The 14192-nt window shown below is 36.6% G+C and overlaps 1 protein-coding gene across 1 annotated transcript in view; it reads left to right on the top strand.

Moving 5' to 3' along the window:
* Positions 1 to 215: 215 nt before the first annotated feature.
* Positions 216 to 14192, top strand: part of LOC126875155 (zwei Ig domain protein zig-8) — a 138075-nt gene continuing 124098 nt past the window's right edge. Inside the window, exon 1 of the mRNA XM_050637889.1 lies at positions 216 to 339. The gene's annotated coding sequence lies outside the window, so the exon portion shown is untranslated. The remainder of the gene's footprint in view (positions 340 to 14192) is intronic.

Below are 14192 nucleotides of genomic sequence, written 5' to 3'. Positions count from 1 at the left end.
AATGTCTAACATATTTCAGAAATCATTAGATTCTTAATTTCTAGATTTTAAACTTTTATATTAGAGTTTTAGTTTTTATACTTATCAAAGTTTATTAGAATTTCAATCTTTATTGTTACTAAAGTTACAAATTTAATAAACTTCCATGTTTCATTATCTTCAACTTTTCAAATAATCAGTAATTGCTCATCGTGTTTTGTTTTGTAACAGATTATTCGCAACCTCTACTTCCATCTTTGGATTTTCAACGGTTCCAGCCTGACGTTTTAGTCTCCTGATGATATTCGCTGGGATAGTGCAGCATCGACGACAACATTCTTTGTTTCTCTGCTTCTAATGGTGAGTCGCATGCATTTCTGTTCCTCCGGCCACTTAATCATGTCGTAGGATGAAAGGTCCGAATCGGCACGGGTGACTGGTTGTATTACGTAAAATTTTTTGCGAGCATAGTGACCGCGGGTATTTTTTATACCCGTGAGTAGTAACATTCTTTTTTCAAATTTATTAATGTAGGATAGGTCTTCTTGCACATCGCGATTATAATAATTAGTTTTTTAATAGTTAGGTTAAACATATACATTTGAGAATATATTCGTGTTATGTATAAATATGTATGTTAATATTCCGTATGAATATTTGCAAAAGGCAAATATCTACATGAATATATCTGTATAACATAAATATGCTTAATCTTAAGCAATGAATTTTAATATAAATAAGAGATATCGTCGTTTCAGCATTTTGTAGTGGAGAAATCGGATGCCCTGCGTTTTCGTTGCTGTGAAAAATGCAATTATCACTCAATGATAGCGAGGATACATGCAATATACATTACAATAAATAATCTTCAATTTAATTTCCTCTTTTATGACAACATTAAGTCAGATTCGTTTATTTGATTTGAGATATTATAAACTTCAGTAGAATTTAAAATATGAATTAAAATTCCTTTTTTCCGTACAAGAATGTGTGAAATTTTATGTGTAAGAAGAAACTTCGCGACAGGCAGATTTTTTAATCAAAGCAATAATTTAGAGCACTGCTTCTGCATTTTCGAAAATGTGCTTTGACGAAGAGATTGCCTGAGATTGTTCCTATCTTAGTAATACATTTAGAGTCAATTATTACATTTCATCCAGTCTTAGTCTTTTTTCAATTAATACTACTTTTTTTGTAATATTAAAATTTCAGTGATTTATTAAATTACTAAAGTAGAGTCATTATAATCCGAAATGAAGTAATAAAATATAAAATCGGAGAATGTTAGTCCGTTAAATACAAATTATATAAACTAATTATTTTTTTAGATCAGGATTTTCAGATTTAACCCTTTCCGTGCTCATTGTCAGGATCTCATTCACGTGCTCAGGTGCTACTTGAATGGGAAAAAGACATTGAGCACGATGATCATAATTAATGCAAAAATTTTTCAGCGACTGACGATGTGTTAGTGTATCGTGCACGACGTATTTTCCACATTGTCTGTGTGTGGTTAGGCCGTGGAATTGCGTCGTTTTTCTCATTCGCTACAACTTGAAATATTAAAAATGTCGAGATATATATTAATTCAATTTATGTATCAATACAATCGCAATTTGTGATAATATCATCTGTACGATTAAATATTGTTGTCATCTGCAATTATAATTCCAAGTTCACTTACATTTATTTTAATATAATTTCTTTAGACGTGTTTCATCACGTTTTGCGCAATGGTCACTAGCCTTCGTCAGTCGATTTCAGGAAAATGGTACGTAAATTAGAGTGTGCATGGTGTATGTTAAGCTCGGGTGTCGGAGGCGTCCCGGGACGTCCTCTCCAGTGTAGGACCTCTGCGCTCGAGCGTTTGTGTGAGAACCGTGGAGCGAGTGTGTTGGTGTGCCTGTTTTGCCATTTTTTAAATATAGCGCTAGGTAGGATAGGTAGTATACTTTTTGGTGTGTCTGTTAATTATAAGTAGGTAGGGCCGGGCAGGTTGGCACAGTCTCTGGTCGGGTAGGCGCGTTTTCGAGTGACCAACCTGTTTCTGGAAATCTAATTTGAAAAATCGATGGTGAAACCGGTACGAGTAGAGCATGCTCTCGCCTCTGGTTCTGTCTATCGATTTTTCGAATTTCGCGGTCGCGGTCGCGAGTAGGCTCGAAACGAACGTTTATCGCTCGAGCACGCACATGCGAATGGGCAACGATCACTGCTGTGATCGTTGGTCAGTCCATCAGCACTTGAATCAGCTTCCGAGGGTTATATTTTTAATTTTACCTTTATAAGTTATTTTTTATTTTGCGATTCGAAAGACTCGAGCTTAGATTTAAGTTTCAGCGGGCATTGCGCCCGAAGAAAGAAGAAGCTATGAGCCGAAGAGGCCCGGCAAACTGCCATTCAAGAGGGCAACTACTAATGGCTGTCCATTCTCTGGATCATCCAGAGCATGGAAAGTCATTCTTGTTACTACTTTGTCACTATGCTCGCTTTTAGTATCTGTAGTAGTAGTAGTAGTGGTAGTAGTAGTAGTAGTAGCAGTAGTAGTAGTAGTAGTAGTGGTGGTAGTAGTAGTAGTAGTAGTAGTAGTAGTGGTAGTAGTAGTAGTAGTAGCAGTAGTAGTAGTAGTAGTAGTGGTGGTAGTAGTAGTAGTAGTAGTAGTAGTGGTAGTAGTAGTGGTAGTAGTGGTAGTGGTAGTGGTAGTGGTAGTGGTAGTGGTAGTGGTAGTGGTAGTGGTAGTGGTAGTGGTAGTGGTAGTGGTAGTGGTAGTAGTTAAGTAGAGTTGCGTTTACAAAGTGCCCAATCCCTCCGACTGCATTTGCCGGTTACTGTTCCTGGATCACACTGGATACAGCTGCAAGAGCTGAATACAAGTGTGATCGTTCATCGGCAACCTCCAAAATGGTTGCACTACGATCTCTCCCTATTAGTGTCGCGTATTGCTTTAATGCGAGTGCGTAGATTAATATTTATTAATGTTGCGGATCGAATTTCGGGAAATTTCAGAATTTTTTTTTCTTTTTCTTATAAATGATAGATTAATTGATATTGCAGATATAAGGAAGCACTCTTCGCGTTTGATTTTGAGAAATTTCTGTTTCATAAATATTAGTAGTGAAGTAGCGTTGCGAAACAGGAATATTCCGTTCCACTCACGGTTTGTCGATCGGGTTTTATATAGAGTGGAAGACGATCTTATTTTAGTAGCCCTTCTGGCTGCTGCATTGTTTCTTTTTCAGCGCCCCTTATTACTACGTTTATTACTGAAAATACTGCTACAAGACATATTTCTTTGTTAACGTTAACGTTACCATGACTCCTAAAATGTAGAACTTTATTACAAATGTAATATATATATATATATATATATATATATATATATATACATACACACTTATGAAATTGTGAGTGATTTCATGCATAACAAAGTATTATAATCAAATATCTCGATGTTGCTATGAAGGCTTGACATTATTTTTATTAAATCATTAAATCGATATTATTTTTTAAACTACCTACTAATTTATTTTAAATGTCAGTTAAAACTTAATCCATTACTATTGGAATCGATACTAGTGGTTGTTCGTTATTAGATTTTTAGAATTTTTTCGGCTACTATATTTTCAATTTTTTAACAGTAATGTAGAATTTTATAAATATTTGAATTTCGTTTGCACCAATCAAAGGTTCGTTCGCGATCATCGTTCAGTTGTAACAAAAATTCTGCAAAAAATGATTTATGTACATATCTTTCGGTTAATTATGTTGAATAGGAAATAACAGATAACAGAGGTATCTGTTTTTTTAAAGTACTAATCCAGTAAATGAGTTTGTTTCAGATTTATCAATTTACAGAAAATACATTTTAGTTACATATTTGAATATTTCATAGCATCTTAAATATGTATGCTAAATGCTCAAAAGAACGAGAGAAATAAAGAAGGGACAAAATAAAATATGAACAAATAAAAGGAGCTAAATATTACGAAATAATGTTTGGAGTTTACCAATCAGGAAGTAATTATACATATTTTATAGAATTTTACTAACCTTTCGCAGATTGAATTTGTTTCAGAGTCTTTTGTGGCATCACGCGAAGAGGACTCGTACTCCATACAATATCTCTTCCCTTTCCCCCTCCTACATTTAGATTATTACGTAGATAGAGTAAGCAGATATTTAGATTTTTACGTAGGTATGATTTATAGAGTTAGTTATGCTACTTTGAGGTAGTAATTTAAGTAAGTAGGTGAGGTGTAGGTAGTAAATAAGTTGATATGGATGGTAGTAAGAAGTATGGCATCGTAGTGAAAGCATGGCATTGTAGAATGTTTATATTATGTAGCAGGTCTATATGGCACATATTTCATCTTATTTTCGTGCTCTTTTTGTTTAACTCTTAATCCTAATTAATTAATGTATATATATTAATATCAAATATGTATATCAAATATCATATATGTATTTACAATTAGGTTTAATTTAATTTTTAGATTTCAGGTTTTCACGAATACTAGTAAGGTTTCTAGTTTTCGCGTCGGTTTTTCTTAAAAAAAGCTCCTTTCGCTGTTTGTTTTGAACATTGTGGAAACGCACACCGAAAGGAGTATTTATTTGACGATGAATAAATTGTAGATTTTTTTGCGTAAGAGGAAGGTGGATGGGTCGTGGATAGGGTGGGTCTCCTCTCGCAGCACCTCCTCGCGGTGAGACTCGGTCAATCAGTATTATTTGATATATAATTACTAATTGTATCATTATACAGCAGCAAAGGAATTAACTGTGTAACTGGTATAATTATTAATTATATGGCAAGTAATATAAGCTAATTGGCTGCGATCCTGGCTACGTGTTCATATCGATGTATCTATCTAAACCTTTTACGAACATTGACAATACGCATTTTTATTTATGAATTATGGAGGCAAATAATTAGAGGAAACATTAATCCTCTCTACTCCAACATTTTATAAGTCGGTTTTCAATATGCTCTTAAAGATTTTTATGAGTAAGCAGGTTTAATGTTCAATTTACTATTTCTTTTGCAAAATGTCGCGCGGGTTCATTTACGTTTCTGAGTATCATGTGCTCCTTCTTCACGACTTGTACAAGGTAAGGAGCCGTCCATGCGTTGTTCGATTTGAGGATCACTGTGTCCCCCTGCTTAGGCTGACCTTCTTTCGTTCGTGTAAGGAGATTTGCTCGTATGCAGGGACATTTTGGCCGATTTTTAATTGTCAATAATCAGAAACAAAGCCGAAAACGCAATTTTTATATTTTTGATTTTCGTCTTACTTCGGCTTCAAGAATTACCCCTTGAATTTCCTGATACCCGTAGCCGAACACCCTGTGTACATAGAGAGTTGTGCGAAGTATGCGCATACATCTGATACATTTTCAAAGTCGATTTTTTTTGGATATTATAATTTTATTTTGTCCCTTTTGTTTTTGTAAACTCATATCTACCCTACTGGATAACGCGCTAACTTTCCAAGACATCATGTAGATACATCTAGTGATAAAAAAGATTCGGACAATAACGAAGAAAGAAATAACGCAAGAGGATGTGAAATCTTTTGTCTCGATTATCGATCGGAATTTCATCGATACGGACAATTTTAGATGCTGTAAATTATTTTAGAACTGTCTAGGTGATTGAGGAGGAACGAAACTTAAACAACGCGACGAATCTAGGAGAAATTGACGTGTCGAGAAGAACTAGATCGAAATAGTAAGACGATTTTAGCTCCTGGCTGTAGCTTGCTTCGCGAAAAGAATAATATATCGGGCCTGTTCGATTTCTCGGCATTGCCGTTTCATGGAATTAGATGGGATATCTGGATCGGTGTACGTACTTTCTCTAAACGTATACGTGTGTTCATGCGTATGAATCTAGTCAGAAACTCTTTCTACTTTGACGATTCGTTTGGCCTTCCATGAAAGGAGTACAATCAACCATGTGATTTATCGTTGAGGAAGCTCCGCTCGAAGGAAATGCGCGGGCACGCGATGCTCGATCGATACGAGAAAAATGACCGCACGCTGATGCGTTACTCGTTACGGTATTCGAGAGCACTTTCCGAGTTGTTTCGCCTTGACACTTTCGGTTTTTTTATCGAAATGACTGGCTGAGAAATTCTTCGAATCGACTTTTTTGTTCTTACGTTGCAACAGGGAAACCGTGTACGTATCGTATCGATCTCGTTCAAATGCTAAACCAATTTTTTACTGCTTATCAGATCAATTTTCTAACGTGTCCAGTGCTCATACGTCGGACTCGAAATCCTTGGAAACTGATTTATAAATTATATCGCTATTAAATTAATTGTCGTGAACGTCTGCTTACGATCGATTTACAAAATAAATTTAGCACAAAAGGAAAATATCAGGGCATGACAACAAAGTTAATATTGTTCGGTTGTTACATAATTACAAATTGAACGATCACGATCTGAAAAGTACTAATTAATTCATGGCCCCGATGTAGTGCATGTGAAATGTTAATAATAACATTTAAGATAATTATTCGATTAAAACGAGGCTCGATGCTTGTAATTAATAATGCATTATTCGATGTGCAAATATCTGTCATTATGCGCATTAATTATTCAATTGATGCAACTGACACCGATTTTAACCACAAACTGAGAAAAAAGCCAGTACGTAGACATTCGTATATGTATCTATACATACATAATTCGAAAACTGGTGCAGTTTGCAAATGTTTGTACATATATGGTTTTTGGATGGAAACGGGAATGATAAAATCGAAGATATATGTACTGACATTCAGAGAGAGACAGAGAGAATATAGATTAACGGCAGAGGTGTCGAAAATTTAGACATTATGTATCTGTATATAGTATGCAATGTATGTATGGAGTGTGTATATGTATACTATTCCAAACGGATACGCGGATGTATCCGAGATTGCATCTCCTTCTCGTTTCTGCTTGGATAGATGCTCTCGTAAATTCATACTCCATTCGTTCCATTTCGTTATCTTTTTAGATCTTTCCGTCTGATTTTCTTCGCGTCTCCTGTGAAATAAAAAAAGCAACTGATATAGCTGAAACTTCGTCAAAGTGTAGAAGAATTCGGTGAGTTTAACTTAGAAACAAATAATCGCGTAACAATTTGGTTCGCCGAAACACCGACCAAACAACAACAAATATATTCTGGTAGAATTTTAAACAGAAATTAACGCCTCAACGAGCAGTATTCTATTTACCCGATAACGCGGCATGATAAGAGAAAAAGGAACAGTGGAAAGAGAAAAGAAAACGGTAGTTGTCGATAGAATTTGTTAATAGATGTTGAAAAGAAAGAACTGTTAATGGATTTCGATGTTAGGCACAGAATATAGAACGTAATGTTTAATCGAGCAACGTTTCGATATGCCGGCAGAACCGATTAAACAAGAAATACTTTAAATCTTGACAAACGAAACGACTTAGCTCTGGTTACGTAGATGTCTGTGGCGATTATCGCTATCTGACGATTTAATTCTAATTTCGAAAATTTATTAACTTTCAAATATCGTGAAAATGAGCAAATTGCTCTTGTATTTCGATTTAATTAATCTCGTTAAACTTCGCCTCGCTTGGGAAAGTACAAGAAACTAGTCCGATCTTTCACAACAGCATGTAGACAGCGTTTAAATACGCCGTTCCGGAATAAAAGTCAATCTAATTACCAATGTTTCACGATTTGTTGATACTGCGTCGAAACTTCGAACGCATACCGACGCGAATTCTTCGGTAGGGCTTTCTACAATAGAGGGTTAAACAAATTATCTCGAGAAAGTAGCATTTCGTGGTTACGAGACTCGATAGGATCGAAGGATACTTCGTACGCGTAATGTCTCCTAACGCCGCTTCGTTGCATCGGAAACGACACGTTAAATCATTTTCAAGCAGAGGATCCTTCGCCAAGGGGTTCGACAGCTAAAATCGCTAGACCAGAGATTCTGTTTAGCCATTAATCGCCTCTTAGCGATTATTATTATAACACCGTGCTCCGCCAATAGTGGAGTATGCAACAGACTTCGAACAAAGTTGGACTTTCACATAATAGGTCGCCGGTAAATTTCCTGGTAATTTACAGGGAGAAAACAGGAGGCCATTAATAACCGTTGTAGACGAGCGAATGCCGTAATTTCAGTTTTGGTATGCAAGGCTCGCCCGGTAAATATTTGAACGTGGCGCGATATGGTAAAATCCGTAAATGTAAAAGTCGCAACCGGTGAGCCAAGGCCGATTGTATGCGGACGCTTTGTTTCCAACAGAGCCGAAACGAAAGTACGTCTAAATCTTTTAACGAGCCTGCCGAGTAGCAACTCGAAGATCGACTCGACTCGCTCTGGTATGAACGGTAACACCCTCCTTTTCGTACGCTCCGCTTGTAAGCCGGAACTTCTCAGTTCCGTGTTTTAAGTGTAATAATATACGATTTGTAGGAATTTCGCGTATTTAAGACTTCCAGGTAGCAGTTTGCCGTGTTACGAGTTACTTCAGCTTTATCGTTTTAACTTGTTAAAATGGTTTACTGGATAATTCGATACGTAAGGAGATACTTGTTCTATGCTCTCAAGTTAATTTCAAGAAACTGTTTGCTGATATCTAAGCTGAGTACCGATAGGAATAAAAACAAAGAAACAAGTAAATGTTAGAGTAATCTAATTAATAACGATTACTTTTTCTTATTTCTTTATCCGCGTATTACGACGCGATATTCGTTTTTTTTTTTCAATTTTGCGCTGAATATATCTGACATTTGAAAAAGCAGTTCTCGATTTAACGTTTCTAGAAAGATACTTTCGAAGCAAACATTTGTGACAATCGTGCCAAGCTCTAAAAATTAACTCTGAGAAAACAGTATATATTCCTTGGTCGTGAAGGCTGTGAAAGCAGCGGTCCTTGAGGTCTTGACACGGTCGTATGGAGGAGCGGCTTCGTTGCGAGAGGAAGTTCGGTATGGGGGTGCAGATTTATGCGCTCGCTCGACCAACATCGAGCTCGTCTTTCCTATGTAAATACCGAGGCATCTTGTTTACGCGGAGCTAGAGAGAATATCGCTAGGCAAAGACCGTATTTACCGGATTTCCATGCTCTCTATGCGCAGTCGTCGGAAGAAGGTGCTTGGGCTTGAATCAGACCGCATTCGTTGAAATAACGCGCTTACTCTCTCTCTCTCTCTCTCTTTCTCTTTGGATACGCGATGTTTGCAGATTATTTTGAAAGACGACGTATCTTACGATTCGACAGAAATCGACGTTCTCTTCTGCCGTTTTGTAAATGATTGTTAAAATTATAATTCGACTTGTTTTTAAATTCACTAAACGGATCGTTGGCTTACCATTGATTCCTGAACGTTATGATAACTATATCTCTTTGTTTGATATAGAAACGAATGAAACACGTTCGACGACACGCGATATTCAAGTAACAAGTAAACGTAAGCGAAAACGTCTATAAGTTGTTTCCCCCAGTGGCAGTTACTTTATTATAAAAAACTCTTGTCATAGAAAGTTAGTCACTTGACTATGCAATGTTCAAGTTTTCATTAGGGTGTTAAAATTTATGAGGTTTAGAGCTTCTGCATGTAATACATTTTTTTGAATATATTTGTTCGTGCCATGGTATCAAAAACGACGGTACAGTTATGACATCTATCGTGATATTTGAAAATCAAACTAGGTTTAAATTGTTTAGTTCGTAAGTTGCGTTTGAACGTGTCAAATTATTTACTGCACGAAAAATTAGACGAAAGATAATGGAAATATTAGTCAATGTGATGATATGAATATCCAAGGATATTCTGGAAGAAAATGTTACGGCTAATGGATTACAACATGAACTATATTACACAAGCTGTTTAACTTACGCCAGTTATAAATGAAGCAACTTCTCAGGAGTCAGTTTGGGCAAGATAGCGAATTCCGTGCTGCTGAAGTAACTTCTTCTGAACGCCACTCTGAAAAGCAAACGAACAGTGAAAGATGATCCCACCGTTAACTCTGACAGTAAACAGATTTCGAGCGAATCGATGACAGGAGAAATAATTTGGCCAGTACTTTCGCGAATATTTTAATCGATAACTTCAAAATTCGAACTTTCAAAACTCGATACGTCAAAAACCTAGTGTCAAACGTACGACAAGCGATGACACGAGCGATAGGTACTTTTTAATATCTATCGATAAGTTTGGAAACGGTCGGGAAAACTTGTAAATTCGTACTCGAACGTTACGCAATAAAAAATTACATCCCTTGTTCGAGATACGAAAAAAATGTCGACTTCGGTGATTCGTTAGCCGATATAAGTACGTATAAGACTTCTCTCGGTTTCCGTACTCCGTTATTATCAAGAAACGGGCCATTTTGAAACGAGTTTCGCAACGAAGTTACAGTAGAACATCTGATCTTTGCGGATTCTATCGGTGAAAATAACTTTATAAAATTGCGTTCTTTCTCGATTTGACGATTCGTTTCAAATATTTATTCGCACATTCAACGCGCAAGTTGTTTCGGACGTAACGAGGAATATCACGTGGTTGGCGATCACCGTGACAACGCGATTCGGATGTTTTTACGAAATCTATTCATAAAAATGTTTGGTTGGCAAAGCGATCGCATAAACGCAATTTCCATTTAAACACGAAGGAACAGAAAATAATATGTATTTCATTAACGATGGTTAGTAGGAAGCGGGTATTCGTCCTATGCAAGAGAAGTTAAACCAGGGACGAAACAAAACGTGTACCAGCGTTCGTTATCGTTAATTTAGCGAGCATAAACATCGAAGAACGGCGCTACGCTCTCGTTAAACCGGTGAAACTTTTTCGCTGTAATGTTTCTCCGCGAATGGAAACCAAACAGAAGTCGAGGAAAAACAATGACCGCGTTCGCGTATTTGAGCGAGTCGTTGCTGAAACTATTCCTGCGTGCATACGTACAACGTACATATACTATATCAACCGAGTTAAAATGCAAATACCACGTGTTGCGGATGACAGCAGTCTTGATGTACGATATAATATACGACTTTAAATTTTAGTTATCGTATTTTGATTAAACCAAATATCGCTTGCATCAACATTATTTCATTTGCAAATAGATAGAAGATCATATTCGACGTAACTACGTTTTATTTCACCAACAATAAGTAGATCTTAGAGGATTATTAAATTTTTATTTCTACGATTAACGCGCAACTCGAAAGTGCCGCCAATTCGATTAAATATCACACACGTTTTAATTACTTTTTCAATCTCTCCGGTATAATTACAAAAATAGGTTGGATCGTCCAAGAGCTCCATCTACTTCACCCGTATTTTTAATAAATTTTATGCGGCTGTAGGTCTCTTTAGGAACGCTGCGTGTCGGAGAAAAAACGTGAAACAGGGAAAAGAGGGTGAAAACGAATGAAATGGAAAGAAGAATCAATACGAAGAGAAAATATTACGGAATCAAGTGTGGCTGAATTTCGAATAGCGAATACTGCGGAAGATGGACGTATCGTTTCCTTTTCTTTCTCAGCCAGTATATTAACGCATCAGAATTCAAAGCACGCAAACGCGGTCTCCGCCAAATGAAACAAATCCGCTAAAAAACAATTGTACCACTGAACAAGGATGCCCGGCAAAAAGGGCAGAGATAGACGAGAAACGACAACCGCTGAAATATCCTGTTCAACGAAACGTTAATAGCCACGCGGATGCTAAGGGGAGAATGAAATTGTCCCATTTCTACGAAATGAACTTTTCACCAGGTCGAATCATGTATTAATTTCGCGGTCGATCTCTGTGGAACGCTAACTTGTTTTATTCGTCTTTTGTCACAGATTTCAACGTAGACTTGATCATTTCGCGAATTACTTGTCGAGCGTCGTATAGCAAAAAAAACTGACCGTATTACTAGCCTTTTGCGTTAATTACAGTTTATCTCTTCCCGTCTTTGAAATATACAAATGCAAATTTAAGTGGAAAACATAAGCGTTTTAATATCTACTATACACTAGGTTATAAATCCACTATAGACTAATAATATCAGTATTTAATTACCAATGCTTAGTAATTCCTAATATCTAGTAGAATGTTTATTTATCGGATCGTAGCAACCAACTATCTTCCGATATCTCGATAAAGTAACTACATAAATATTCGTTCCGAAATAAATTTTCGTTCACACTAGAGTATATTGGAAAATAAAACGAGCTGGGGTTGAGAAACGATCATACGAGAAAACGCAGGGAGAGAGTGGGAAAGACGTAGATAAAATATCCTCCCCGATGAAGCGTTAATACTAGCATTGATACTAAGGCACGAATTAAACGATGGCGCCTGTTTCATCTCCGAGCGGAAATTAATTTCGCTCATCTCGCTAGCTGCCAGCCCGAGTACAGATTGAGCGCATTTTAACGAGAACGCTACGTTCCGTTTTACGTTCCTTCTCGACAGATTAACGGTAACGAAGGACGCGGACTATTCTCCCATTTGCCTTTGCATTTTGTGACCAGATAACGGTCACGTACCATCCTGTGTATTCTCTTATCGTAATTTTACGTTTTGCACGAATTAACGACAATCCGAAAGGTCGCTCTGTATACGCGAAATCAAGTATAATATAACTTTCAACAGCTTCTAGAAAAAGTCATTATCAGAGATGTGTTGTTTCGTACTGAAAGCGAGTACAGTTTCTCTTATATAACTAATCTTCCGTTGACAATTATTTGGGATATTATCGTATTAGTAGCTGTATCTATCTTTGATCGATCGCATCATGTATGAAAACGCCGAACGAGCCAAATTTAATTAAAATTGGTTCATTTTCGTTCTTTGCTCATTTACATTGGTGCACATTTGTATAGCTTTACGCGTTTAATACGATATTACGAATGGTTGAAAGCTAATTAGTAGTAGACTTTTGTGATTAAAACAAGAGTAACTTTGCTTATTATCAGAAATCTCGCTGACTAGTTTGTATAACCGATGATAGTCAAAAGTGAATAGGACGAGATGTGATACTTTCCTGCTCTGGATATAGTATAATGAAAACGTTTTACACACACATACACACACACGCACATCGAACCTACATGTAATATACAGTGTAGAAATGATCGTAGTAGCTTTCCTTCTCAGAGAGATCTTACAGATCACAAATTCCCTTAAGTTTTGTCCAAACATTTAGTTCATACAAACACTATATCCTTTCACTTGATTCTATTGTCTGCGCGTTTAAAGTCCGAGTCTACTAGATAATATGTACTTGCGCTTGAATTCGCTTGCGCTTGCCATGAATTCGTTACAAGCCTGAGACAAAGCACGCTTCCTTTCAGTGTTTTCCATTTTGGAAAGAAAGGTTTAAAGGAAACTTACCGAGAAAAACTCATTATCGGGTAGAAGAAAGGAAATGACGAAAATTATATACACTTTATAGTGACAATTCGATACAGTCAGTCGGATGAACAAAGGGCTAGATTTGAGCTAGACAAAGTGAAACATTGCTATGATATACAACAGCTTGTTAGGGAAACTGGGACAGAACGGATGGTATATTATTTGCTATTGAACTCTAGAACGATAGATATGTTTCTGTCAAGTTTCCATAATTAATGACGAAGTAATAGAATCACTCGGTTGCTACGAGTAACCAATTGTATTTCCTGCAAATATTCAAAGCCACGTTGAGTCGAACAAATTTATAATTAATCGATTAGTTAAAGCTATCGAATTACACAAAGCCAGTACTGTCATTAATCGATCACCCCCTTCGATTAGGATGTAATTTCGATGGATCGAATCACTCTCACGAGAAACTGTGACGTGGCCAGGTATAACGATCAAGCGGTTTCGTTCGATCAGCGAGAGTCGCTGAGGAATAGAAAATACAATTTCGATAGATCGGAAAAAAAACAAAAAAAGAGTAATGGAAAAATGAATCTGAACACGAAGGAACAAAGATTAGCATAATAATGGTACACGAAATTACACGCTTGATACTAGAGAGACGGGTGCAATTCATAAGGTACAAAGACATCTTGTAGGAAATATATCCCGCAAGATGAAACATAAAGATAATACGACAACTGCACAACTATCCACCTGCAGTCCGAAAAGTACTGTTGCATAATGCAACGAATCTTATTTTATGAGAGACACGCGCGTTGCGATATCTTGGAAAATAATCCTTATCGAAATAATAAATGTAT

This window comes from Bombus huntii, chromosome 2 (assembly GCF_024542735.1).
Source record: "Bombus huntii isolate Logan2020A chromosome 2, iyBomHunt1.1, whole genome shotgun sequence".
In the NCBI taxonomy this organism is placed as follows: Eukaryota; Metazoa; Arthropoda; class Insecta; order Hymenoptera; family Apidae; genus Bombus; species Bombus huntii.
The sequence above is the reverse complement of the archived record's forward strand: the minus strand, read 5'-3'. Positions and strand labels throughout refer to the sequence as shown.